This window comes from Filicampus tigris, chromosome 8 (assembly GCF_054856515.1).
Source record: "Filicampus tigris isolate MCC_2025a chromosome 8, RoL_Ftig_1.0, whole genome shotgun sequence".
NCBI lineage: Eukaryota > Metazoa > Chordata > Actinopteri > Syngnathiformes > Syngnathidae > Filicampus > Filicampus tigris.
Genome location: NC_141224.1, coordinates 18,024,222 through 18,051,581, shown reverse-complemented (window position 1 = coordinate 18,051,581; position 27,360 = coordinate 18,024,222).

The window sequence follows — 27,360 nt, the reverse complement described above, 5'->3', positions numbered from 1 at the left end:
AATGGAAATCTTAAAGCCCATTATGTGATGTGATGCAAGTCCATCAAGAAAGTATGTTACATGCCGTTTTTCACGTTACTGTTCTCTAATAACAATGATATTAATAACATTTGTTTAGAAAAAAAACAAATATTGAGTTTTCTAAAATACTTGAGTACTCGGATTCACAACAAAGCCATTAAACAATTTAAAAAGCTGAATTTGCACCTTGCGTTTGGAAAAACATTGTCTGTTTCGAGCCAGTATCATGCCCAAGAACATCAACAACAGACTTGCTTATAACCCTGGTTTTCTCACATATGGATTCCATTTAGCGCTACACAGGCTTACACAGAAAGGCAGCTGGCAAGGTTTACATCTGTTTGATGGTCAATCCAACTGATCCTTATATTGTTGTTCTCACATAAATCTGCTCAGAATGTGTGGACATGTTCAAGGTTGAAATGGACTTGGTTCTATAACCACATCCTACTCACCAGCCTGAGTGCACACACATTTACCAGATCTGTTAACAACCCAATTAGACATAAATACATGTATTTGTGTGTGGCTTCACGGACACAGAGCTTTTGTAAGAACTAATTTAAGTTATGTGCTGTCTTTAGGAGGGATTGTTAAAATATAATCACAAATTTGTCAGTGTGCGCATATGTGTTTCTGTGTATTATGTGGGGGGTGTTGGAGGGTCTGTAGTCTCGATCTGGCCTGAGGCCAAACACCGATACACAAACAAAACACACACTTCTGTCTTAAGAACCAGGAAAATATTCACGTTTGTCAACGTAGTGTTCATTTTGCTGTAGTATTTAGATGTTTTAAAGTCCCGTGAGCGCCATTCATAATCTATGCATATTTTACATTCATTCAAAATTCCTAAGAAAGATAAATAAATAAATAAAAACACAGTTGACATTGTATTATTTACTGTCAGTTTTTCTGTTGGCAAAGTGAACAATACTGCACTGTTATTTTTCACTTTAATATCAATACTATAATATCAACAGCATATAAAAATTAGATTTCAAAAACTTTATTTATGTGGCTGCGACATTGCACCTGGCTTCCAACCTCTGACATAATCTTGGTTCCATCGCCAAGATGTGTCCATTCTGGGGATTAATGCAATAAAAACGCATCAATGTGAATTGACCTCACATACAGCTGTGTATGCCCTGAAACTCTGCTCAGACTGACTGATTATTGGTGGGAATCAGTCATTTGGGTCTCGAGAAGTGGAGGGAAGAAAATCATTGAGGGTCTGTTTGATGAAAGGATGGATGGATGGACGGATAGATAGATAGATAGATAGATAGATAGATAGATAGATAGATAGATAGATAGATAGATAGATAGATAGATAGATAGATAGATAGATAGATAGATAGATAGATAGATGGATAGAGCATTGCACATGTAGGCCTACAGTAATTAAAATAACCACATAGCTTTGCCTATAACTTGACTTTGCCTTTAACTTAATCCTAATAATGTAAAATGCTAACGATGGGCTAAAACGAATAGCATCTATGTGGCGGTGTTATAAGGCTTTAAGGAACAGATATTTGAACTCAAACTGTAGAGCAACACGGAGACAGAATCAAACAATGCTCACAAGCATATGGTCTTTATCTTCTGCACATAAAGACGAAATATTAGCCTACTGGGGCTCACAAAGGAGTAACTTGTGACTGTCTCATGTGTAGCCAGGTGGCCAAGGCACGTAAACCAGAAGTAGCAGCACAATGTCCACAAATTTTAAGCAAAAAATGTGGCAAACCTGTTGAATTCTTTACATCTATTACACATCTACCTACATTCTTTGCGCTATTAATTATGCCATTACTGCATGTTTCTTAAAAAGTACAATATTAAAGAGTGCAGTTTTTCTTATTAAAAACATATTACACATTTTTTTCAATTGATTTCTACATGTGTATAGGCAGAGTTGGGCATTCCGTCTATGTGACGGACCGGTACGTCTATCCGCCTGCAACGGATACCCATTTTGCTGACGGTTGACAAATGACGGGTAAAATTTTAAAATAGACGGACTTTGAATAGTCGAAAGACCATGGATTCAATCCATCTTTTGTCTGTAGTCCGTCTTTAGTCTATTTTTTGTGGCGAGGCTTCGATGGCCACGGTGAGCGCGGCGAAGAACAATAGTGAGTTGTTGTTGCTTGGGGGACAGATTTGAGTGAGCTGTTGAAGTCTGCAGTTGGTATCGCTGACGGACGCCCGTTTAAAATCTGGCCTATAGGCGGGTACTATTTTGAAATGACGGACGATGAAAGGATACCCAAGCGGTAAACGGTTGACAAATAATGGAGGCTTAGCTTTTAGTAAAATGCCCAGCTCTGTGTATAGGTCACATTACTGGTGGTAAATGTCTTGAAATGATTCATTTTTCATATTCCAAAAGTCTGGCATTTGAAGTGTGTGTGAAGACTTTTTAAATCCACTCTATATAGGAAATTGCATTGCATGTTTGCTTGGATTGGTCAAATGCCTTGGAGTGTCTTATTTGGGAAATGAGCTGAAATAGATTGCCTGTTTGAGCTGTCTTTTTGTGCTAAAAATGACTTAAAGCAGATGACTGTTTTAACTGTTGAGTACAACACAGAGAGAACCCAATCACTTTGAAAAGAGTCCAGTTAGTATGTCCTTCAGCACGTGGTGATGGCTGGGATTTAAGTTGTTTTTAGGACAAAGCTGGGCAGGAAGCAGATGGAGCTGGGAGCCAAACACACACTGAGCCTAATGTCAACAGCAAACAAATCTCCAAGATACCTCTCCTCTCAAATTCCTTCTTGACTTGATTGCTTTGCCTGTTATTTTACTGCCATCATCTTGTATTCAGACCTCTGGAATAGTAAGAGTGATTTTGGGATTAGACACCGGGAGACATGCTGTGTGACAGAGAGATGTGAAACATCTTAAGTTGGTTTATTTTTTCAATTTTCTCTCTTCCCTTCATGGTGAGCTGCATAGCAGGTGAAAGTAAATACAGTGGAGGAGTTTCATTTGAAGATCAGCTGAGTATTTTTTTTAGTTGGAAAATGCGTTGATGGGTCACATATGTTAGAGCTTTGTGCTGATTCAGTCGTGTGTCAAAATCACAATTTAGAAGTAATCACAGGCAATGTTACATAACAGTGTTGTGTACAACGAGCACAAACTGTGTAAATGGTGCGACATCTGAAAGACATTGGTGTGTTTTTCTTTTTTGATTTCATGTTACTATTTGAGAACCGATGTGATTTGTTATCCTAGTAAACATGTATTCACGGCCATGACAGGTAAAACTCAGAGCTGGGCACTTGACCCTTTTTGGGCCGGTCCGGCCGCGACCCTCCACCCTTGACCTGGGTACCCTTCCGGCCGCGAACCCCCCACCCTCCGCCCTCCAGCCCCGCCCCCCAAAAAATTGGTCCGTGATTGACGCTGCCACGGGAGAGATGCTAATGGCAGAAGCTTTTTAAGGATCATTAGCTGGCTAATTTACTATTCTAACCCGTTGTGGACACGCTTCAAAATGCGCCACTAGTACTTTACTCCTTACCCAACTGCGTGTGCTTACTTCCGTTGCGAGCCCCGGGGTTGGTTTTGTCGTATTGTATAATTATTTGGGTCCAACAGACGGCCAGAAGTCGCATACAACAAGTTATTTATTTTCCACACTTCCCTTCGTTCACGGCCTTCAAAATAAAAGCATTCCAGCAAACCACTATACACAGATGGTTTGCTACGGTGTATTTCCGGAAGTAGGAAAGACCCAGAAGAAGTGCAGAAAAACTCCACCTTGATGTGCCAGCGTCATACTTGAGTGCTGCGCGCAGCTTGATATATTCCCGGACACAAGTTTTTTTGAAACCGTTAAGTTCCAAGTCGGGGGGCGTCGCTTCAAAAAGACAGCACAACAATGGATATCGTACCTGCTACAACCATAAAGGGACCGACATGACTAGACTATGCATTTAATTTTATTGCCAAACTAGTGTGCTTTTGCAGCAGCAACGAGCTGCCTGCTGCATCCTCTCTCTCTTATCCGTGTGGGAAACTGTATGTCATCACAACATGTGACATAATGGACCGATCAGAGCAGCAACAATTCCTGATGGGTGCGTGGTATGTGTTGCAGACCTGTCGCCAACAGCACAATGCGTCGGTCACGTGAATCAATGAGGCAGTTGTTGCTCGCGCCGACGCAGGAGTAGAAAGAAGCCTAAAAAGAAGCCTTTCACTGAAGTAGGCTGAGATTAAATTTGGCCGAATCGCGGCCACGTCAAACGCATGAGGGCCGATTAGTGGGCCGGACTAAAATCCACTTCTGGCCATGCTTAGTCCAGCCATTTTTAAAAATGTGTCACCCGCCGCCCCAAAAATGGGGCGGCCGGGCCAGAGGATCTGACCGGTCCGGCCCAGGGACGGACTGCCCAGCTCTGGTAAAACGTATCCATTGAAGCCAATGAGTGAATCAGTCAAATGGGAAAACTAAACCAATGTACCAAATGTGGAAAGAGTAAGTCAGTGCCGCCCTCTCAGGGTGGTAGATGAGATCCTGCCCCAAGTGGAGGAGTTCAAGTTTCTTGGGGTGTTGTTGAGCAGTGAGGGAAGAATGATTCAGACTCTGCATGGTGAAGAAAGAGCTGAGTCGTTACACAAAACTCTCAATTTAATGACTGATCCACAATCACACACACCCTTACCTATTGTCAGAAGCCGTGGGTAATGACTGAAACAAGATAACAGATACAAGCAGTTGAAATGAATTTCCTCCACAAGGTCTCTAGTAGGGGCTCAGACTTGAGCTTCTGCATTGAGAAGAGCCAGATGTGGTGACCTGGGTATCTGGTTAAGATTCGTTCAGGATGCCTCCCTTGTCAGGCGTTCCAGGCAGGAGTAAGTCATAGGGGAAGACCCAGGACTGACTGGAGAAACTTACTCTCTTGTCAAGCATCGGATCCCTTTTGATTCTCCCGGAGGAATTTGATAGTCACCAGGGAGATTGGAGCATGGGCCTCCAAGCTGAAGCTTTTGCTACAGCAATCCAGGACCTGGTGGGCCTCAAAGTGGAAAAAGATGGATGGACGGATACTTGAATTGTCATACAGTGCATCCCGAACATGTCAATCTTTGTCTCATGAGAACAGTAAATTTTCTTTCTCATGGTCTGAGAGTCCTTCAGGTGCCTTTTGACAAGCTGCGGGTGGGCTGCCTTGTGCCTTTTACTAAGAAGTCACTTCTGTCTGGCCACTCTATCATGCATTGGTGGAGTGCTGCAGAGATGATTTTGCATGCTTCTGGAATGTCCTCCTCTCTCCACAGAGGACCGCTAGAGCTGAAAGAGACCTTTTTGGTCACCATGACTAAGAGCCTTCTCCCCCGATTGCTCAGTTTGGATGGTTGGACAGCTCTAGGCATAGTGCTGGTGATTTGGAACGTCTTCCATTTACAAATGATGGAAGACACTGTGCTTGGAACCTTCAAAATTACAGAACTTTTTCTATACCATTCCACAGATTTGTGCCTCGAGACAGTCTTGTCTCAGAAGACTACAGACAATTCCTTTGACTTCATGCTTGATTTGTGCTCTGACATGCACTGTCACCTGAGCAACATTATATACCTTTTAGCTTCGAAGCAAAGGCTGTGAGCACTAATGTACCTGGTTTCTTTGTTGTTGTTTTATTTATTTATTTTATTTTATAGTGAAGCTCTGAATAATTTCTGAATGTACTGTGAGGGATTGAATTGTCAAGCAGTTGATTCAGGTGTTCCAAGTGTCCTGGGATTGGATTCATTTGTAAACAGGTGCAACATGAACTGCTGAGGGGTGGGGGGGGGGGTGCAGTGGTGGGTGTTGGGGACATAATAACATCTGCACGAAAGAACCTTTGTAAAGTTGATTGCAGAAATGACAGGACCAACCATTCACACTCACATTCACATTGTTCTTGGGAGGTGGGGGAATATTGTATCCTTCTTAAACTCATGTTGTGAAGGTGAGTGAAGTTCTACATCATTCTGCACTCAGAAGAATCCCCTGGACGATCTGAATCTTTTGTCTTATTTGACATATTGGGGAATTGCTTACGTGTGAAGAAAAGTTAGCCTTTGACTCTTGGACTTCCAACGGACCACCCATCTTTTTTGTAAATGGCAGAGACCTTCGAGGATACACCTTTACTGTACAACTATTGCTTAGTTTAACCATCAGTGATTAGAGTTCCATATTTCTGAACAACTTAGTAGTTTAGGACTTTTTTTTTTCTGGTCTACAAAATAACTGTAAATTGTGTAAACCGAACTTCTCTCCAAGCGAATTTTTTTTTTTCTCCCTCTACAAAACTGTGTTTGGCGGATGGAAAGTTGTTTACGTAAGACTCCCGTGGCCTTGTTACAATGCTGTTGTGTAAGTCTTGAGTTGAAAAGGGAAAAAAGGGCTGTGTTTTAGATACTTGTATGACCTTTGACCAGTTATCCCACCCTGTCCCTCATCTGTACCACCCAGCAGTGGCCTTATGAAATACTCAAGACTCTCCAGAGCACTTGAGTAAGGCCAGAGCGAGGTCAAGAACATGGCTCTCAACAAGTCTAATGTGTTTTGGGGCGACTAATTAAATTTCTATTGTAGGCCAATACAAGCAGAAAGGCTTACATAAACACAAATGGATGAACCGTTAATGGCATAATTTTATTATCTATGCAAACAGAGATGCAATTTGGAATTGGCTGGATTCTTAATTGTTACGCAACTTTCTCAAAGAGTTGACTGACATAGGTCATTTCAAAGTGAGGTGTAAAATAAGGTCAAAGAGTCATTTGCATTCTATTGCTGGTTTGAGACTTAGATTATCACTTAATGTACTTTCAGATGGCCAGTGATTGTACTGATGCTAGACCATTTGTTGAACTAAGTGTTCTATGACTAAATTACTTAGTTCAGGAAGGGAAACATTAATTAAAAAGGCCATGACAATCTTCTCACCGAGAGGGTGTCTCCCCACACTAACTAACCTCGTGGCACAACCATACAGCGTCAACCCATTTAACAATTTACAAAGAGTGTAACACAACTACGGCGTAAAGTCAAAAAGTAACGACTGCTTTAATGCCTGCACACAGCTGACTTGTGTGCTGGACATTCCATTCTTTTATTACCTCTGCCAAGCACAAAAGTGCAAAGGTGAAAAGTATTGATAGATGGATTGACACTATATTAAAATTAATTGTTGATCTTTTGTTTTTGTCATTCCTTGAGTATTTTAGTTTAAATATGCATATTTTACTGAGTCGCTGTTTTATTGTGGGCAGGATTTCATACTGAAATTAATGACACTTGCTCATGGTTAGTACGTAATGAAAATCGCAAATATGTAATTCTGTCAAATGCATTTAGTCACACCCAGAAAATAAGGAGTTGATGGTTCGGTACCATTACACCATTTTTGCATCCCACATAATACACGGGTGTATTACGGGCTTGCACGTGTCTGTGAAAATACCAAAACTTAGTCGATCCACCTGATCGCAAGCTTCTTCCTTCGCTCACTTGTGAACAAGAACCCAAAATACTAAACTCCTGCACCTCGGGCAGGATTCCCACGAGTACAATGAAAAGCGTTGCCTTAGAGCAACTTGAATCCCATTCTTACAGCTTGATATTCAGCTAAAGTCTGTTATAGCAGATAGAGATGGTCGTCGCAGTCCGCTGATAGTGTAGTGGTACACACGCCTCAGTTGTGTGCGGGCAGCGTGGGATCGATTCCCGCTCAGTGACAGTGTCTATGTGTGCCCTGCGACTGGCTGGCGACCAGTTCGGGGTGTAGTCTGCCTTCGCCCATTGACGGCTGGGATAGGCTCCAGCAACTCCCCGCGACCCTATATAGGATAAGCGGTTTGGAAGATGACATGACAGATGGTCGTCGCTTCATGAAGCCATCAGGACCATCTGCAAAAATTATGTAAATGATAAACGCAACACTCGACACCCTCCACACCTTGGCTTTACCTATACATTTTATCATACGAATAAAAAGAATATTCCATACAGTATATCATCGAAAAGCATAATTACGTGGTGAGATGTCATCTCTCTTTCTCTCTCTTTTCGCGTACTCTCTCTCTCTCTCTCTCTCTCTCACCCCTCAAACGCACACACACAAAATAATACAGTCACATTCAGACATTAATTTCCTGAAGACTAGCCTTAAACTTATTACAAGTCTTTGGTCAAAAATCAAATGATTTACATCATGAGGCCTTGCTTAGTGACCCCCAAAGGAGAAGAGCATATCCAAAAATCTGACTGTGTAAGCAGATTTATATCCACACAACAAGAGTGCGTACACACATTAACATCTGCTAAAACCACACAGTCATGATAGAAGCAACATGTTGGTCACATATGCAAAGCAAACTCGCTTTTCTTCCCAGTATTAATGTGTCTGCCTGGTAATTTTTCTGTGTTTGTTTATTTCATGTACAAAGTAAATGAATGAGGTCTGCCTTGGGCGTCAGATGACAAAGATCAAAGTGTTAGCCAACATTGTCAATTGCATGCTGTATTTGCCTACATTTACTGAAAAGAAATTGCAATTTGAAAAGACAATTTGTGGAGGAGTGTATCTGATCATCATCCTCCAGGAAGAGAATCTGATTGTTCTGCGGAAGCAAAGCAACTTTATTATAGTAACATCACAACGTTTTACCTAAACAAGAAGACTTAGAAGAAAGACCTAATTCACATACCTACTGTTTTTCGGCATGCAAAGTTTTAGCCAGGGATGTTTTTTAAACCACTAACTAATAATGATGAAACTGAGTCACAAAGGAAACCAAAATGGTGTGTTTTGTAGTTGCAAATTTATGTTGAGATTTTGTCTCCTGCTTTCTTTCAGTGATGTGGCTAGATTTTATAGACGGAAAGATTCATCTTAAGGGTCTGAGTTTTAGGGTCCCACCCTAATCCATTTCCCATTAATGAAGAGTGTATTGTAAACTGCAAGTGTCATCAGCTGCAGAGAAAGAGAGGATGGAAGGACAAGAAGTCGTGGGACAGCTGCTGCATCATATGTTTCTGTAACTTATTTTAAACACTGCTTGGTCATTTGTGATCCACTTAATCCTCCAAACCTCAATTATTTCACTTCTTTTCTTATTTCCACTTGTTGTCTTTACCACCTAAATTTGGATTTTTAAAACCCTTTTGAAGACACATTTCTATTCGTTGGATTTTGATCTGACCTGAGACCGACACATTTTCGGCTGTTTTTCTGGTGTCTATTGTATATAGTGTTTTGTGTTAAATTATTGATTTCACTTGTTGCATTATGGCTATTTTGTTGTTCACTGTCACCGACGAACACCCGTTTTGCTGACGATTGACAAATGACGGGAAAAATGTTAAAATAGACGGACTAAGCATAGACAGAAGCCCCTTTATTTAGTCCACCATTTGTCAGTAGTCCATCATTAGTCTATTTTTCACGGCAAGGCTTCATTGGCCGCGGTGAGGAAAATAGGGAGTTGTCGTTGCTTGGGGGACAGATTTGAGGGATGGACCAGGCTGTGAACAGGCTAGTGGGGGGTGCTAGTGAAAGAGTAGTCGGAAAAATTATATATATATATATATATATATATATATATATATATATACTAATTTTTAACCCTCAGAAAAAAGGAGAATGACGGACATCGGCCCTAGCCACGCTGCAGACGAATGACGAATAACATCTGCTGAATTTGTAGTAAAATGTCCAGCTCTGGTTGAATATTTGTATTTATTTTCTGTATAATGTATGTGTGCATGTGCATGTGTCTTTTATAACACTCTCCACACATTTGACTTGACAACTCACCTTGTTTGTACAGTAGTTTAAAATCTGCAAACCCAATGCTGAAAAAACCTGGTTCAGATCCTAATAATTTTATTAACCTTTGTCCCATGTCCAGCCACCCATTTCTTTCAAAAATCTTGGAAAAGACCGTCACTTCCCAGCTCCAGTCCCACTTTACCAATAATCTCAACAAATAGTTCCAGCATGGTTTTCGCCCCCTCCCCAGTACAGAAACAGAACTCCTCAACATTACCAATGTCCTCCTCCTGGCAGCCAACTCTAGCCTGCTTACCATTCTCACCCGCCTCGATCTGAGCTTTTGATACCATTTTTCACACCATCTTCCTGAAGAGACTCAATAACATTGGTATATTACACACACACATCCCTCCAATGGTTCAGTTCTTACCTTTTCGGTTGCATCCATTTTGTTAAAATGAAATCATTCAAATCCTAGCCGTCCCACGTTTGTTCTGGTGTCCCCCATGGCTCTGTCTTGGGAGTCCAAGAAACCAAGTTGTCTCTGTCGCGTAACACTAACTAAATGTGTCCATATAAATCAAATTAATAAAATTGTGCCCTTAGTACACATCATTTCCACCGAGCTATGATGGTAACATTTAGCTAAGATCCACACATGTAGCATTACAAGAAGGTTACGGTAAGATAACTTTGAACTCACCAAAACGGCCGTAGATCGATTAAATAAGTCTTTTATTTATCGCCGGCCATGTAGAATGTTTTCAAGTCTCCAAAAGTAGTTTTGTATTCGGTCGTAATTATCTGTTCTCTCTGCTCTCGTGTGTGCGTGCGTGTGTGGGGCTGGCTGATGATGCAAAACCATGCAGGCATGCACTGCAAGGCACGTTGCCTTTTAAAAGAACAGTACACTATTTTGTATATTAAATTGTCTTTTTATCATACTATTTTAATTACTTATTCAACAAATATTAGATTTTAACCGTTTAAATCATGCATTTTAATAGCTTTTAGGATTTATCTTTATGTTCTTTATGTGGGTTAAAATAAAATGTGAAATATACGTGACAATACGGTACATTTGACAATTCCTCGGTTTCCCCCTGCCCTCAAGTAAAGAGTCTGGTGTCATCCTCGGCAGCGCACTCTCTTTTCAAACACACACAGCATCACCGGGTCTATATACTTTCATTTACATCACAATCGGCCCCATTCATTCCTCACACTGCTGTCATTCTTGTTCATTATCTAGTCACTTTCGTTTTGGATTATTGCTATCGCTACTGTAAATACTGTATAGCAATGTGCCAGTCGTAGCCTTGGTTTAATGGTCTTCTCTAAACCGTAAATCTAAACTTTACCACAAAGTGCACAGCCTTGTTTGTTTAGAAATAAAGTTGAGCTAAGTTGAGTTTAAAATGCGACTTTAAAGTCTTTTCAGACTTTAAAGTCAACTTTTCAGTTGTTGTTCTTTTAACTTTTATAAATTGTAAATGGCCTTTTTACTATTATGATTAGTGAACATTACGTTTTATTACCACTCCAATATACTGTATGTTATGACTGAGCAATATAGTATGACTTGACTTGTTACTTGGCACACCCAAGTAATGACTTGCTTGAATTTTAGCAGGAACTCGATTCGACTTGCTTAAGTATTTTTTCCTACAGTAAGCTGGGACTGGCTTGAAACTTAAAATTTATGACTTGAGACTTGAATGTGACTGAGACTTATGTATGTGATATACACCCACTTCTGCCATTTATTTGAAGGCACATCAAATATGGCAGGCACACTGAAATACTGCAGTAACGTCACCCCACTCGATATTTACATACTATATACCTGGATGGTGCCATCCAGGTATATAGTTTGTCTATGCTAACAATACACAATTGCATAGTCTCTGTCTTTTCTATAAAGTGTACCTAAGCCTATGGCTTTTATAGTTGCAAATGAAGTACTGTAGGAAGTAGTTGTTGTTTCTCTTATCTTGAAATTCTAAATTGTGCATTTTGCCATTCTCTTTTTCCTGATGTTATGAAAAATATAAAACTTGAATCCAAATTTATGATCTTCAGACATTCCGTAATACAGTACTTTACATGTTTTGGTGGCCTCTAGTCTGCACTGCGCATCATAGCATGCAGTGTGTTGCCAGATTTGCACGAATGACACAAAAAACTTTACGCAAAGTCACACTATGTCGATAAAGCAAACTTTGAACTATAAACAGAATGAACTTGTCATGCATTTTAAGTCAAAGTCAAGTCATGTTTAGCCAAGCAGCAAAGTCCTAAAATTGCTGACTCAAATTTGACTTGAGTCAAGCATGTAAGTCAAGTCCACCACCTCTATATCTTATGGATATGTTTTCAAATCAATTTCAGAAAAAGAAACATTTAATCTGTTTTTGAAGATAGTAGTTTTATTTGTGTCTGTCCGTGTGTGCAGTTATGCACATGTGAAGGTGTGTGGCCTCTGTGGAAGTAAACACAAGCCATGTGTGTTTTCATCTCTTTAACACCTTGCTAGCTAGTGCAGAGAAGACAAAAGTGTCCTTTTCACCCGGTTGCCCCGGGCATTTCACAACAACACCTCATACAATGGACTGAGACCTAGAGGTCAAGGGTCAATCAGGGTCATATGCTCAATAATCAGCTACTGCCTCTCCAGGTCTCAACAACACGCAAGAAGCTTTGATTTGAATTCAGAGAGGAGGAGAGGAAAGGGTGCCAGTGATGCCTGCGTATGCGTTTGTGCCTGAGGTAAGGATAAAAAGATGTCGAAACCTGGCCCGATGAATGGAAAAACAATAAAAGATGAACGTGGGGAAACTAAGGGAGTGGGGGATTAGAGAAAGGAGTGGTGACAGGGGTCAGTGTTGTTTGAACACAAGGCCACAATCAGTGGCTAATCAGTCCATGAACCAATCAATGCATCTGACACTAAAGGTGCAATTAAACATTCAACTATCAATCAATGGACAATAAATCATGTGTGTAAAATGCTACATTTCAAACACCAAAATGTTTGGACACCAACGTTTAAATGTCTCATATGGTCCACTTCACTGATCATTTAAATGTTTTGTATTTTAACAATTTTATTATGCCATTTAAAGTTGATGGTAATAAATAAAAAAATAAAATAGACCATTACATGAAAAAAAAAAATGGTGCTTCCGACTATGCTTGGTCTGAATTTTATTTTAAGTTTCCCGTCTATCATTTATCGCCTACAAAATGGGCGCCCGTCATAGGCGGTAGGCAGACTGGCCCGTCACATGGGCGGTATGCCCAGCTCTGCCTATGCACATGTAGAACTCAATTGAAAAAAAAAATCAACCACGATCCAACCATACATGACAGTATTATAATTAATATTAAAGTTCAAACCAATATTCTGCATTGCTACACAAACTTGCTGAGCTCTATAATGGTCAATCAATGAATAAGTGCTGTTGCGTGCTTTCTGCTTGTGTTGGGTCATTGTTTGTGTTTGCTGCATCTGTTCCTGTTGCTGAGTCACATCTTCCCAAAGTCCTGGCTTCCTTTTGTAGTAAGTTTATACCCAGTTTTGGTTTGTTACCTTGAATCTCATTTGTGGACTTTGTTAACTCATTCAGTGCCAGACATTTTCAGACCCTCTTTTACCCTAATGTTTGAAAAATATTTTAACATATATAAATACGTTCCTGGGATTGAATGGCTGGACCGTGAAAAGACAAATAAATATCCTTGGCAGTGAATGAGTTAATGAATTTTTTTTGATTAACTCATTCTATCCCAAAGACATACTTATACTGTATGTATGTTTTTTATTTTTTTGTGTGTGTTTTTCTAATAAAATATTTTTTGAGCACGCATCTGCCTTGCCTCCCTGTTTGCTGCATTTGGGTCCAAACGCCACCATGTTAACAATGACTCATGATAGAAGCTTCAAAGCTTCACATTTATGATAACATCTAGAGCAGGGATGGGCAATTTAAAAGATGGAGGGAGCCGCGATTCAAATCAAATGTAAAGCAATGCTCAATTAATATTACGACAAATGATAATACCAATTAATTCCAGCACCCCACAAGCGCCCGCCAACCACTGCCTCATTCTCCTGTTGATTGGTACTTACTTGCTTTCTATAGGTTTGGGGCGGATTTATTGATGTGACCCCAAAGAAAATTGTAAACATGTCAAAATGACCCCAACCAGGGGTCCCCAAACTTTTTTCTGTGAGGGCCACATAACTTTTCTCTTCTCTGATGAGGGGGCGGGGTCAGTTTGTAACAGAAAAAGTGTGAGGATCGCAGGGGTGCCTAAACATTTATCGTTTTCCAGAAAGCCACAAATAACCAAATATTAATAACCCTTTCTGGGTATCCACAGAAAAAAAGTCAGGAAATAAATAATAACACTACCTGTATCAATCAAATAAAAACACTATTTATGTCATAAATATTAACCAAATAACCCTCTATGGGTTATTCACAGAAAAAAAAAAAGACTACAGAAGGGTGGTATAGAATTTCATGTTCTATACGTGTAGCTATTACTCTTGATCACGTAGCCAGAAAAGAAAAATCCTAATACATCTCTGTTGATGTTCAGGGGTCAGGGCCAAATGTGAAGTTGGGCCGTAATCGGCCCGTGGGCCGTAGCTTGGGGGCAGTTGACCTAAACTGTCTGGAGCACAGGGAAGGAGAAAAGAAAAGAAGAGGAAGGACAAAAGGATAAAGGGAGGCTAAGTTGTTGCAACTTTTGGTTTGAATGAAACCACAGCATTATGTGAAACCCTTTTTACTTTGCTTGTCTCTTCTGTATTCTCTAATATTTTGGTAACTCTGTATTCCAGAGTAATATCGCTTCAGTCTTTGGTTAAAATGGCTTTACTGTTGGGATTTACAGCACTACCTGTGGTTTTTCCTCATGAAAGAATGCAATAAGAACACACAAAGGGTTACTGTATATTCTTTGCATGGCCCGTGAGTTAATTATCCTCCAAGGGCCCCCAGCAATGTTTCAAAGCAGCCCATTGCTGGACTCGTGACTCGGCTAGCTTGACCAAAGTCACTTTGCTTGTTCATCCTTCAAACAAATTGTACATACTAGGTACTAAAGGGAAACTCTCTCTCTCTCTCTCTCTCTCTCTCTCTCTCTCTCGCTCTCTCTCTCTATATATATATATGTAACTTTACCAAGACAGCAATATTGTTAGCATTAGCATAGTGTGTCGGCCATTTGATGCGATGTTGAAAAATGCTGTCCTAGTCTACCACCAAGCGAAGCCCCTCCGCTCTCCGCTGTGCTTGAATGAACGGCTGCAGTATACAAGCGACAGTCACATTTGACCGTGGTCCCTGTCATGTACAATCGCACAAGAGCCATGGTGCAGCATGAGCTTGCTGCTCTTATAATGAAGTTAAAGTTACTAGTTGGCAAGTGCTACCTGACTTTATCTGCGACCTCATTCTATCCATACAAGAAAGGGTATATTCCTGTGTTTAATCTTTTTTTATCATTATAAATACTATGATTATTATTATGAGTTTTTATTCTATTTTGTGCTTTTATAACAGGGAATGTATTTTGTACTTTATAGCAAATTGAATTGTAGCTTGCGCTCTGTTAAAACTAAATTAAAAAAAAAAAAACCTAGTCTTATGCATTCGAGACTTATTGCTGTACCGATCCCGTACCGAACCGTGACCCCCATACCGAGGTACGTACCAAACCGTGACTTTTGTGAACTGTTACACCCCTAATTATATATATATATATATATATATATATATATATATATATATATATATATAATTATTTATAATGTATATAGACAATTTGTGATGAGCACAGAAGTCCAGTAATGGAAAACCACTCTAGTTCTGATCAAGGACGGGCGCTCTTCCCAGTCATGCCTGAGTGAACCCCAATGTATAGCCGCTATGCCAGGGGGCAATAAGTATGCCCACACCTGCTCTGCATCTCTCACTGTGGGCAAGATCGGAAAAAAGTCCAACCCTTCTCAAGAGGGCTGGTACCAGAGCCCAAGCTGTGTGTCGAGGCGAGTCTGACTATATCTAGTCAGAACTACTCTGCCTCACACACCAGCTCTAGCTCGTTCATTGCCAGAGAGGTGACATTCCACGTCCCAAGAGCCAGGTTCTGTAGCTGGGGATCAGACCGCCAAGGTCCCTGCCTTTGGCCGCCGCCCAGCTCACTAAGCACCCGATCCCCGCTCGCACAGGTGCTGAGCCCAAGGGATTCACATTGTCCTTTGGGACTGAGCCCGGCCGGGCCCCATGGGTGCAGGCCCGACCACCAGATACTCCCTTTCAAGCTCCACCTCCAGGCCTGGCTCCAGAGGGGGACCCCGGTAACCTGCGTTTTTTTTTTATCATAAGGGGTCTCTGAATTGTCCTTGATCTGGTCCCTCACCACGACCTGATTGCCATGGGTGACCCTGCCAGGGGCATAAAGTCTCAGACAACTTAGCTCCTAGGATCAATGAGACACTCAAACCCCTCCACCACGATAAGGTGATGGATCATGGAGGCTTGTATGAAGACAATGAATGTTATTCATGACTGTAAACCAGCAAGGAGGCCATCACATCAAAGGCCATTGGATGGCTTGGCACAGTTACTTGAGTTGTTTCCCAAGCCAAAGGTTTTGGCTGCTTTCTGGAAAAAGGTGTGAGAACCCAAGGTGCTCACTTGTCTGGGGCTGCTAATAAGCATAGATGTGCATTTTTCAAAATTTTACTGGTGCGTCATTTGTTATCCGTCAGCGGCCAGGGTACCTGTCCGTCATTCGTCAGTCCGGCATTTTTTGTGACTAACTGAATTGTAATCGTCAGTCCATCAGTTAAGTCCTTCGGTTTGTCCGTCAGAGGTCCGTTGGTCGGTCAGTCAGGCCGCCCAAAAAACGTCCGAAAAACGGGCGTCCGCCAGTGACAGACTTTTTGACGCGGTTAGTGACAATTATACTGAGGGATGAAACCCCACTTCCGTCATTCATCAGTCCGACATTTTGAAAAGAGTTCCCGTCATTCGTTAGCAAAACGGCCGGCCGGCGGTGACGGACTGACGTAATGCCCGCCTTTGCTAATAAGTGTTCATTATGTAGTTCAATTATAATCCAATGCGCAATCAAATTTAAAGTACAGAAAAATGAATTTAGTAAACATGTCCTGTCCTTGCACAGTTGTTATATTTAATATGTCATTTGGGAAATTTAAAAGCTGGAGTCAGTGGTTTGCCTGCCATGTGATGAGGTGTGATTGACTGCAAAATGTGTTATTGTGCATGATCTTAACGATCGTGTGTTGCTGTTAAACATATTTTATGTTTTGTCCCTGTTACTTACGCATTTAAGAGAGTGCTTGTGCAGGGTTCAGCTGCAGTGTGCTCCCAAAAGAAAAAGGCCACCCTGCTTCTTTAACATGGGAGGATCTGGGTGGACCTTCTTGTTTAGGATTATGTCGTTCCAGAGAAATCTCCAGGGTTGTGTCACATCCCTGTTCGGCTCATATCATCTGCAGGATTCATCATAGTAACAAAAACTCTGCCCCATTTCTTTTCTGTTATGTAACCAGTGCAAGTCAGCTGTGAACATAAATCTGGATGACAGCAGTATAATGTCTGTTCCCCCATCTGCAGAAGTCATCATAGATGATTTCCCTTAGTTTTATTTCGGTCAACCCAGAGGACTGAAGTAAAGAGTATTGGCTTTTTGTAGGCCAAGAAATTATTATTTCCGTTCAATAGATAAGACAGTCTCACGATTTTAATTGAATAAACAATATTTTCAATTTCCGAAGCCACTAAGAACAATTAACAAGTGCAAGTAGCATCAATGAAGGCCTGGTAAAGTCTCTTTCGGGGGAGAAACTAAGAATGTGGTTATGTTTATGTCCCACTAATAAATGAATACAGATCTATTGTCACTATATGGGCTGGTGGTTTGAAGAACACACGTTAACTCTCAGTTCAGGCCATCAGCTACTGCTAGTATGCTTGAAGTTGTCTATAATTCAAGTCTTTCTCACTTACTAATACTCAAAGTGCCCCATTAAATGGGATTCTGTGACCTATCCCAATGCAAATAGTGAAGTCTGTAATGGCAGTATTTTAGCTACAAACAGACTGGAACAGCAGAGGCTCTCTCTCTGTTGCTCAACCTACAAGACCAAGACATTGCGCAAAAAGGTCTTGCCACATTCACTTTTTCTTTCCGTTTTACGAAAAACACAGACGCATGTGCACACACTTTGCAGTTCATGAATGAACAGCACATCTTAATCAAGTTAGACTGACGTAGGAAGTGGAGTCGGGAAATAGAACTGAGTCACACAGCTTGTTGAAGATTCACTTTCTCTGGCAAGCAGCTGCATCCCCTCAGTAGATCGACCAGCTGACAAGACAGGAAATCACATCTGCCTAGTAAACGCCACATCACAGGCCAAGAGTTGAGTAGGGGTGGAATCTTATGTATTGTATAAAATAGATGATGAGAAGTATTCCTTTGCATCCCATTTTCATGTGAGTAAAAGCACTGAAAAAAAGTAACTGAGAGTGTTATTCTGCCAATGTGTGTCCGAATACATGTTTAAGCAATAATTAGTCATGAATTGTGAGTGCGGATGTTTGTTTGCCTCTGTGTACCCTGCGATTGGCTGGCAACCAGTTCAGAGTGTCCCGCGCCTACTGCCCGAAGACAGCTGGGATAGGCTTCAGCATGCCCGCGACCCTTGTTGGGATAAGCGGTATAGATAATGGATGGATGAATTAGTCATGAATGTCTACCATTCATTTTAGATTTAGATTTTGCCTGTGAAGACCACATTTATACTCGTAGTGTAATCACCTTGAAAAGTAGAGAGCAGCACCAAGGTGAAAAATCAAGCTATTGTGATGCCGATAGAGGTTTGAAAATCAATTAACAAACTCAAACATCGGACACAGCCAACATAACAACATTTCCCGAAGAAAATGACAACACTTTGGAACTAAGTCATAGACTTGATCATGATCATGATCCCAAGCATCCAAGCTCATCTCTCAGCACCGGACCCCAACAGCAGAAGCTCAGCCTGTTCGTCCATCTGCATTCATTTGACTCACCCAAAAATGTATGAATATACCACGCAAACTGTTAATTGCGAAATTATCCAATTAGCACCTTAAAAATATGTGATTGTCTGCTGTTGATTACAAAGTGTCTAGAGGGCCAGTCGACAAGGAACAATTAGGTCATTCGTGGAATTGAGAAAACACCGAACAAAGCATGGGCCGACTCGGGAAAAGGTGATGCGAGAGTTCACAGAGAATCTCTAACTGCAGGAGAATAGGTAAAAAGGTAGAGCAAGCTCATAGTACAGCGAAACTCGAGTCCGGAAGGGACAGACCCAGGCTAATTGATGTTAAGTTGGTAAAGCACAAGTGCAGTACATGAAGACTATCCAGAAGCCATCCATCAGAAAAGAAAATAATTGATGCCAAAGTTGAAAGCTGCTCGTGACAGAGGCGACATTGCCTTTTTGCGTCAAGTCAAGCTGAAAATACACCACCGCACATCACCCAAAGACAGCAAAGAGATGTTGAGTCCCAGCAGGCAGCACAGTAGACGAGTGGTTCGCACATGACGGCTGAAAAGTACAACCAGACAGACACTAAAGAAGAAGCCAACATAAAACTGGGGAAGAAGCTGTCAAGGTGGGCAGATATCCAGTGCACACATTGGAAAAATAAACTTCAAAAACTTTAAATATGACGTTATCAGACGTTTGATCCTGAAAATAACTTGAACCCAGACAATCACATCTACCAAAACAATACAGTAATAACAATACTGGCTGAGTACTAGACGAAAACCACACCAAACCCAGTGCACATCCAGCTCCCGTCTACCATGAGATTGGAGACATATGCGGCCTTTCGCAACCAACACTAAACCAAATCATGCTGGCAGTGTTGGATGCAATTATTATTCTGGCCCCAATTTACATCCAATTCCTATATAGACATCACAAACGAGCTGAGATTAAACAAGGGTTTCACACCATGGCCGGACATCATTGGAGCTATAGATTGCACCCACATTTCAATTCTGTGCCGAATGCAGAACATGTACTGAATGTTTGCTGATGTATATCCCACAGTGAGGAGTTTTTGCAATGTTGGTCAATTGATCCTTCATTTCAATTATGGCTTTAGTTGTGTCTTTCTGATTTTGCAGCACTGCCGCACGTAGCACCCTCGGCCCTCCAGGATGTAGTGGATGGCCATAGCCTCTCTGGTTCCTTCAACTTCCCCGGCTCTGCCTCCAACTGCTGAGCACAAATAACAATGAATTGTCACGTTTATTCAGTCACATATCAAACTGAGTAACACTTCAGCTCAGCTTTTTATTTTACCTGCAGTTTGACCGGTTGATGGTTCTGCAGGAAGAGCGTCTGTGTCACCACCATAATCCCACATAGTGTCATGTCCCCATTGAAGTGGCATGCGAAGCAGAGTTATGCCCCTTAAAAATTATGGAGGGGACGTTGCGGATTGAACATTATGTAATTCACTGTCGATATACATCAACCGTCTGATGAGCTTTGTACCTTTCTGTCCAAGATGGATGCCCATTCCAGAAATGAGTGTGGATTCTCGATTGTCGCACATAATTGTGTGCGGACGGAAAATTGTTCTAGTTGACAAGCAGGGTACCTTCAACCCCAAGATCTACTTTTCAAACAGCCAATCTCCCGCGATTTTATTTAAATAGATTAGCAGAGCTGGGCATTTTACTAAAAATTGAGCGTCCGTTATTCGTCATCCGTCTGCAGCATGGGTCCCCATCCATCGTCCGTCATTTCAAAATAGTACCCGCCTATGGGCCTGATCTTAAACGGGCATCCGTCAGCGATTTCGACTGCAAACTTCAACAGGTCAATCAAATTTGTCCCCCAAGGAACAACAACTCACTATTGTTCCTCCCCGCGCTCACCCACCACCGCACCATCGAAGCTTCGCGGCAAAAAATAGAATACTAAAGTGGTCGGTCGGTCAAATGGAATGCCCACCTCTAGTAGATATATTTAACTTAAAAAAATAACATTTTAAAAAATGCTAAATGGACTGTCATTTGTATAGCGCTTTTCTGCCTTCGGTACTCAAAGCGCTTCACACTGTTACCTCATTTACCTACTGATGACGCAGTATCAGGAGCAACTGTAGGTTCAGTATCTTGCTCAAGGACACTTCAACATGGTCACAATGGCGGTGACTGAACCACGCCCACTCTACCACTGAGACATGCCGCCCCTGAAAAACTGAACTACCAACCAAAATAGGATCTTATTGATAAAAGACCAACCAGATATTAAAGATCTGCTTCAAAATCAAGTCAGAATATACAGGTTTTATTAATTTAAGGTCAGTCTGCTAATTTAATGACAAATACGTCATTCTGTTTGACTGATAGGTTTGTAAATTGGACTCTTTTAGTACCAGCTATGAACCTCACAGTACGTCGCTGGTACAGTATGCGGGATACTACTTTTAATTTGGCTCTTTGCATTGATTTTGGCAAAGAAGGGAGGACACCACTTCAAGCAGATATTTCAAGTAACCTGCTCAACAAAAGACGTACATGTCTTGGCTAGCTTAGAAGTTTGTTAGTTTAGTTTTGGTTTCCTACCACCCCCCTGATGAAAGGCATACAATGTTGGTGTTTTTCCATGCTTAAACACACACACACATACACACACTTGTGCGTGCATACACAGCGGATGCATGCAATAACCTCTTGCTGCTTCCTTTGCAGGGCCCATTAAATTCTCAGGTGTGAAAACATTTCCCATCCTGATTCACAGAGTTTTGGCACCAGCTGTCTCAGTGGACATGGAAGGTGGATCAGCCGGGACAGCCCCCCTCCCGACTAGTTTAGCCCCGTCTCTCTAACCTTGTTGCAGATGGTCAGGCTATTGCTACATCATAGTTCCTTAGATTAAACTGTAACACAGGCCCGCAAATGGAATGAGTGAATATTTAAAAGCAAGTAAATGTGATCGGTGGCGATTTCACAATGAGTACCGGTACATGGGGCCACTCTTCTTGAAATGATTGACCTTTAATACATTTGTGACGCACCAACATTTTAATTAAATAAATGTAGTACTAATAAACTAATTTAATATTGATGTCAGAGGGGCAAAGGGTGGGAGGAGCCTGTAAGAGTGAGAAAAGTAGTCATTCAGTGTCAGTGCTTGCTGAATCATCCGGTTTAGATAACATTCAAGAATGATTTATTAAGTTGAACCTGTGAGGTGAGACATTTGAGGACATAGGCCTAAATTAAATGAAGGAAGTGTTTTCTGAGCAAGGAGCCTGTAAAGGCCAATAGGTCTCACCTCATCTACTTTACTGTAGAACATAACCAGAGGTGGGTACTGCGGAGCTACATTTACAAAGTTACGTTTACTTTTAACTTTTTGGATGTACTGAACTTTAATGCAACATACTTTATTACGTTTACTTGGTATACTTTACGAATTTATCCATTCCACTTGCTGTTTGTATTTTTATCTACAGGTACTGTACGCTTGCGCAAACTATTTGAGTTCATCAGAGAAAGTTTCCATCACATGACTGTTTCACCGATCCAAAGAAACTAGTCATGACATTTGACTCCATCTGACCAATCAAACCGGTCAAGGTTGTCACATGACCACACAGAACTCGTTTTCATGGTGATTTATTTACGTACAACGTGGCAGAAATCTATATTTCTTACAGATAAGGCTCAAGCTCACCCATTCCCAATATAAGTAAAGGTATAGAAAATGAATGGCTGCTCTCTGAATAAGAACAACTATTTAATGCACTGTCATCTGTGTCATGCCTAAATTGTCGGCATTTCAATCAATGATCTACACTTGAAACCCGAGAAACATACAAGAGGCTGTCTCAGTCTCCATTTGAAAATATAATGACCTCTGAAATAAAACCAGCAAGTCAACTCTTCGCATGAATGTAACTTGCTATTTGTCCAGTCCAGCCCACTTAGACATGTTTCACTCTCTGTAAAAGCAATCAAAAATGTGTGCAGAGCACCGAAGATAACGATGTAAGTTGGCAGAACTCTGTTGTTATTTTGTGTGATGAAACAGATGACGGCTTTGCAGATGTACAAAGTATATGGGTCATTTTCATATAGTATCATCAATAACAGTAAAGACATACATACCCCAGTGAATTTCATTTTGAAATTGGATTATTGGCAGTTGTTATCCTTCCAAAGGTAATCTTTGTTTCAAAGAAAAAGAAAAGGTTCTAAAGTAACATTTTTCACACTTTCCATGGCAAAATGTCTTTACCGTTATGTGTCCCAAATTAAATTTCATGATTTGCAACATCTTTTCCTGAATATGTTAATTACATGTTTGGATTATACAATATAGGATTTTTCTCCTGTTGTTTGATATGCCTTTTCCATGATAATCAATGCAAATTTAGCCTATTGTCTTCAAAGTTCATTTTGGGGGTTCTTTTACAAATGGATATTAGTGTCTTTACCGTTAATGCCACTGGATGGAGGCTTATGTTATTGCAATACAGCACAAGTGCCACGATATGGCAGCCATTTTGCATATACACAACAGCAGACAGCAAAACAGATGGTGTTAGTTTTGAGGTATTCGGGAGTTGGCGAAAGTGTAGGAACAAAAGCAATTTTTTCCTGTTATTATTCATGTATAAAGATAAAATGACTGTAATGGGTTTGATGAGGAGTTAGCATCATTTATGCACTTGTATCTGCAAAGGCAAATGTTTCAAAGTGATATTGTTGGGCAATATTTGAATTGCATTATCTTATTTTATTGTTTAGCTAGTTTCAGTTACTCAGACGTTGTTCACCACTTACCCAGTAGTTGAGTAGTTTTTTCTAAATGAATATTTATTTACTCAGATTCAAGTACCGAGGTGAGCATTCCATCAGTCTGAGGGACCGGTCCATCAGTCTGTCAGTGACGGACGCCCGTTTTTTCAGATGATTGACCAACGACGTCACACCTTTTAAAAATGACGGACTGACAGACTTAAATGACGGACTGACGATTACAATTCAGTTCGTCGCAAAAAATGACTTGAATCAAGTAATTAGATGGAAGACTACTCTTTACTTTTACTTGAGTCATATTCCAAAGTAACAGTACTCTTACTTGAGTACAGTTTTTAGCCGCTCTACCCACCTCTGAACATCACTGAGACTATTTGACAATTTGTTTTGGGGCTTAATTTTAGAATTCCCGTTATAGATACATTACTAATAAAAAATACATTCATAGAAGCTTTATTGTCCTAGATTAGAATACAATAAAATGAAAGCACAATTCCAGGTTATGATTACCGGTAAAAACATTTTAAACATGACTCACATCTGCTCAAATACACTGGGAGCTGACATAAATAGTAAGTGAGAGTGACAGTAGTGCAGTGCATTGGTGATATCAATACAATTACTAACTATTTCCACTTTGGTTTGTGCCGTATTCTTACAGCAGAGGGAAGAGACTGTTGGTCATTCAGGCTGTGAGGGTGTTGAATGACCTGTAACATCTACCAAAGGGAAGCAGGTCAAAGTGGTGGTGAGCTGGGGGGAGGGTCCAAGAGAATGGCATCCGTCCTTCTATGGCAACGTCAGGTTGCTACTTTTTTGAGGTGGGACAGAGGGCAGCCAATCATTTTCTCAGGCAGTGTTTATGATACTCTAAAGAGATTCCCTGTCTGAAGTTGAACATCTATAGGAGTAGCTGTCGTGATAGACAATGATTTGATCCTACTATACACAATCTTCTTTTGGAAGGGGAAATGCCAACACAACAATACAAACAGAAAGGGAGAGCTCTCATATTTACATGCAGTCAATGGCCCCATTAAAACCAGAACATTTGCAATCGTTCAAGGGCGCAAATCTTCATCAAACGGTCGTCAGACATTTGCCTATACTTGACTTCAAATCACTAAAGCTGTTGGCAAACGTCTGGCGAACGTTTCGCAAACATTTGCGACATAGAACGAACCCTGACGTGAACACAACATTCGCTGCCTTCGAAAACACTCGCAATTGTTCGCCGCTCAGTGGGATATGGACTTAGACGTGTATAGGAATACCTCCATTGAAAGGGACATTGGTTTGTGTTCTGGGCATGCTCTTGCTCTATCTGCAAGGAATCTTGGTCTTTGTAGTACAGGACGTACTTGTCAGTACTTATCGTCACCATAGTGAGCCTAACCTCAATACATTTATTTTTCCAATATATTCAACAATGTACATTTGAATATTTGATTGAGCAATGATTTGAAGTGAGGTAAGTCTCCGACCATAGTAGTTTTACATTTCAAAGTACCCATCCATTCAATTAAACAAATTGAATATAATTTCCTCAGCATGACAAACCCCATTTGATCCCACACCAAACCATCATCGTTGTGCTTAATAACTCACCATTAGTTTTACACCAAAAGTACAATTGAAAAAACTTTTTCATAAATTAAATAAAATAAAAACAAAAAAACGTAACTAACTAAAACTACATTTTACATTTATAAAACTAAACTAAAATGAACTATAATCATAGTAAATGTCCTTGTTGTCGTCAATGAATAATTATAGTCATTTCATATATGACATTTTGTGATTGATTTTAGATATCGCTGGTATCGGGCCAAAACCTCATAGGTCAAATTTTTTTTGAATTACCTATTTTTTCAAAAATCTATTCTATTGGTCAATCCACACGCGTGGGTGTTACTTTTACACATAATTGACCAATCTAAAGTGTTGAAAATGGCTTGCCCTTTTTCATGCTGTAATGAAAATGGTTGAACAAACTTGCCATTTTTGGGGTCTCCTGAAAAGTGACTAATTCGGAGGTACAAGGCTTTGGCCCGACGCCAGCGATATTCTTATTCCGATTTTACTGTTTGGCCATAGGAAGGAAGGTAGAACAGTTGTTTGGGAACTGTATTTTTTTTTTTCTTACTTTATTGAACAATACTTTCTGTGATTGTTTTTATTTGCACGTTTTGAACTTGACAAATACTTGCTCCAAAAGCTAATTAAAAGTGACTGAATTCTAGAAACAAAAGTCAAAACGAAATAAAAACTAATTTTAATGAAAAATCGAAAAGTGTTATAACCCTGGTTGTGAGTGAGACTTTTCAGGGCATTAGCCTGAGGTAAATTTAGCTGAACTGTGTTCTTAAGGCGACAGCAATTCACAGAGCACAAAAGAATCAAAGAGCCGTGCTCTCCACTTTACACTCTAAACATTGACATACCAAGCACAGGCCAAGATCATTTTTTCCCTTCTACTCAAAAAATAAATAAATAACCATTCACTATAACCACTTGCCCTTCCATTTGAGTTAATGGCAAACTCTTAGCTGAAAAAAGAAATCAATACTTTGATGAGTTAAAGCTCAACCATGGTAATGCTGAACATGGTGTGACATGAATATAATTTATTGTTTGCAACCTTCAAGGTTGAAATACTACCAAAGAGCAGAGCTGGGCATTTTACTAAAATTTCTCGGTCCGTTTATCGCCTTCCGCCGTCCGTCTAGTGCAGTTTATACTGTGTTGCTTTCTTTGCTGTTTGCCGTGTGTGTAAATGTGAATCAAGCACAAGAACGCTGTTGATATTCGGAATAAATAGTTATAAATAATGCCTACAGAATAATCTTGCATCCACATCTGCAGTGCAATGACACATTTGAGGGGCCACGTGGCTTTATAAATCTGAACAGCCTTTGACTCTTCACTTTTTTCCCCATCTCAAAGTAATGCTTACAATATATGTGACTAACTAGCTCACATAATGTGATGATACGCAATAGTACATGCAGACTTACTCCTGTGAATATATGTTGACACTAAGGAGACAGAAGACATTGCATTTGCAGTGCTCCTTCATAAAAGCTGTGATGACTTAGTGAGTTGTGGTGGGATTAAGGGAGTTAAGGAGTTCTAGCAACGTTCAGGGTCAACTCTTTGTTTTTGGCCTCTAGGGATATAGAGTCCACGCAAGATAGATTCCCCGGTTGATTCCAAACAGTCTAAAGGTAAAAAAAACCAAAAAGAATACTTCATTGAGTCATTCTCAGATTTAGACAGGATCTATTTGTCAGACCCAAACTTGAGTCGGGTTTGACCATATCTATGGAGTAGTGACAACATTAGTTAATGTCTGTCGGACAGAAAGTGGTGACTAACATGTCTCAGTGTAAACAGAAAATCCCTTGAAGGCCTGTCAGCTTGTCAAATGAGCATACGCAAGAACAGGCACGCACTCACGCACACCCGCATTCCCACGTGACTTTGTGCACGCAGACACCCAATGACGCACCATTATCGTTGGCAGTGAGTCACATGTTTTTGCTCTTTGCTAAATGTAAACGAGTCATAAAAAGACCTGTCATGGGGCTGCCCCATGCCGTTTGGGTACGTGCCGAGCCAAAGCATGTCCTAAGCTTTCACATCCACA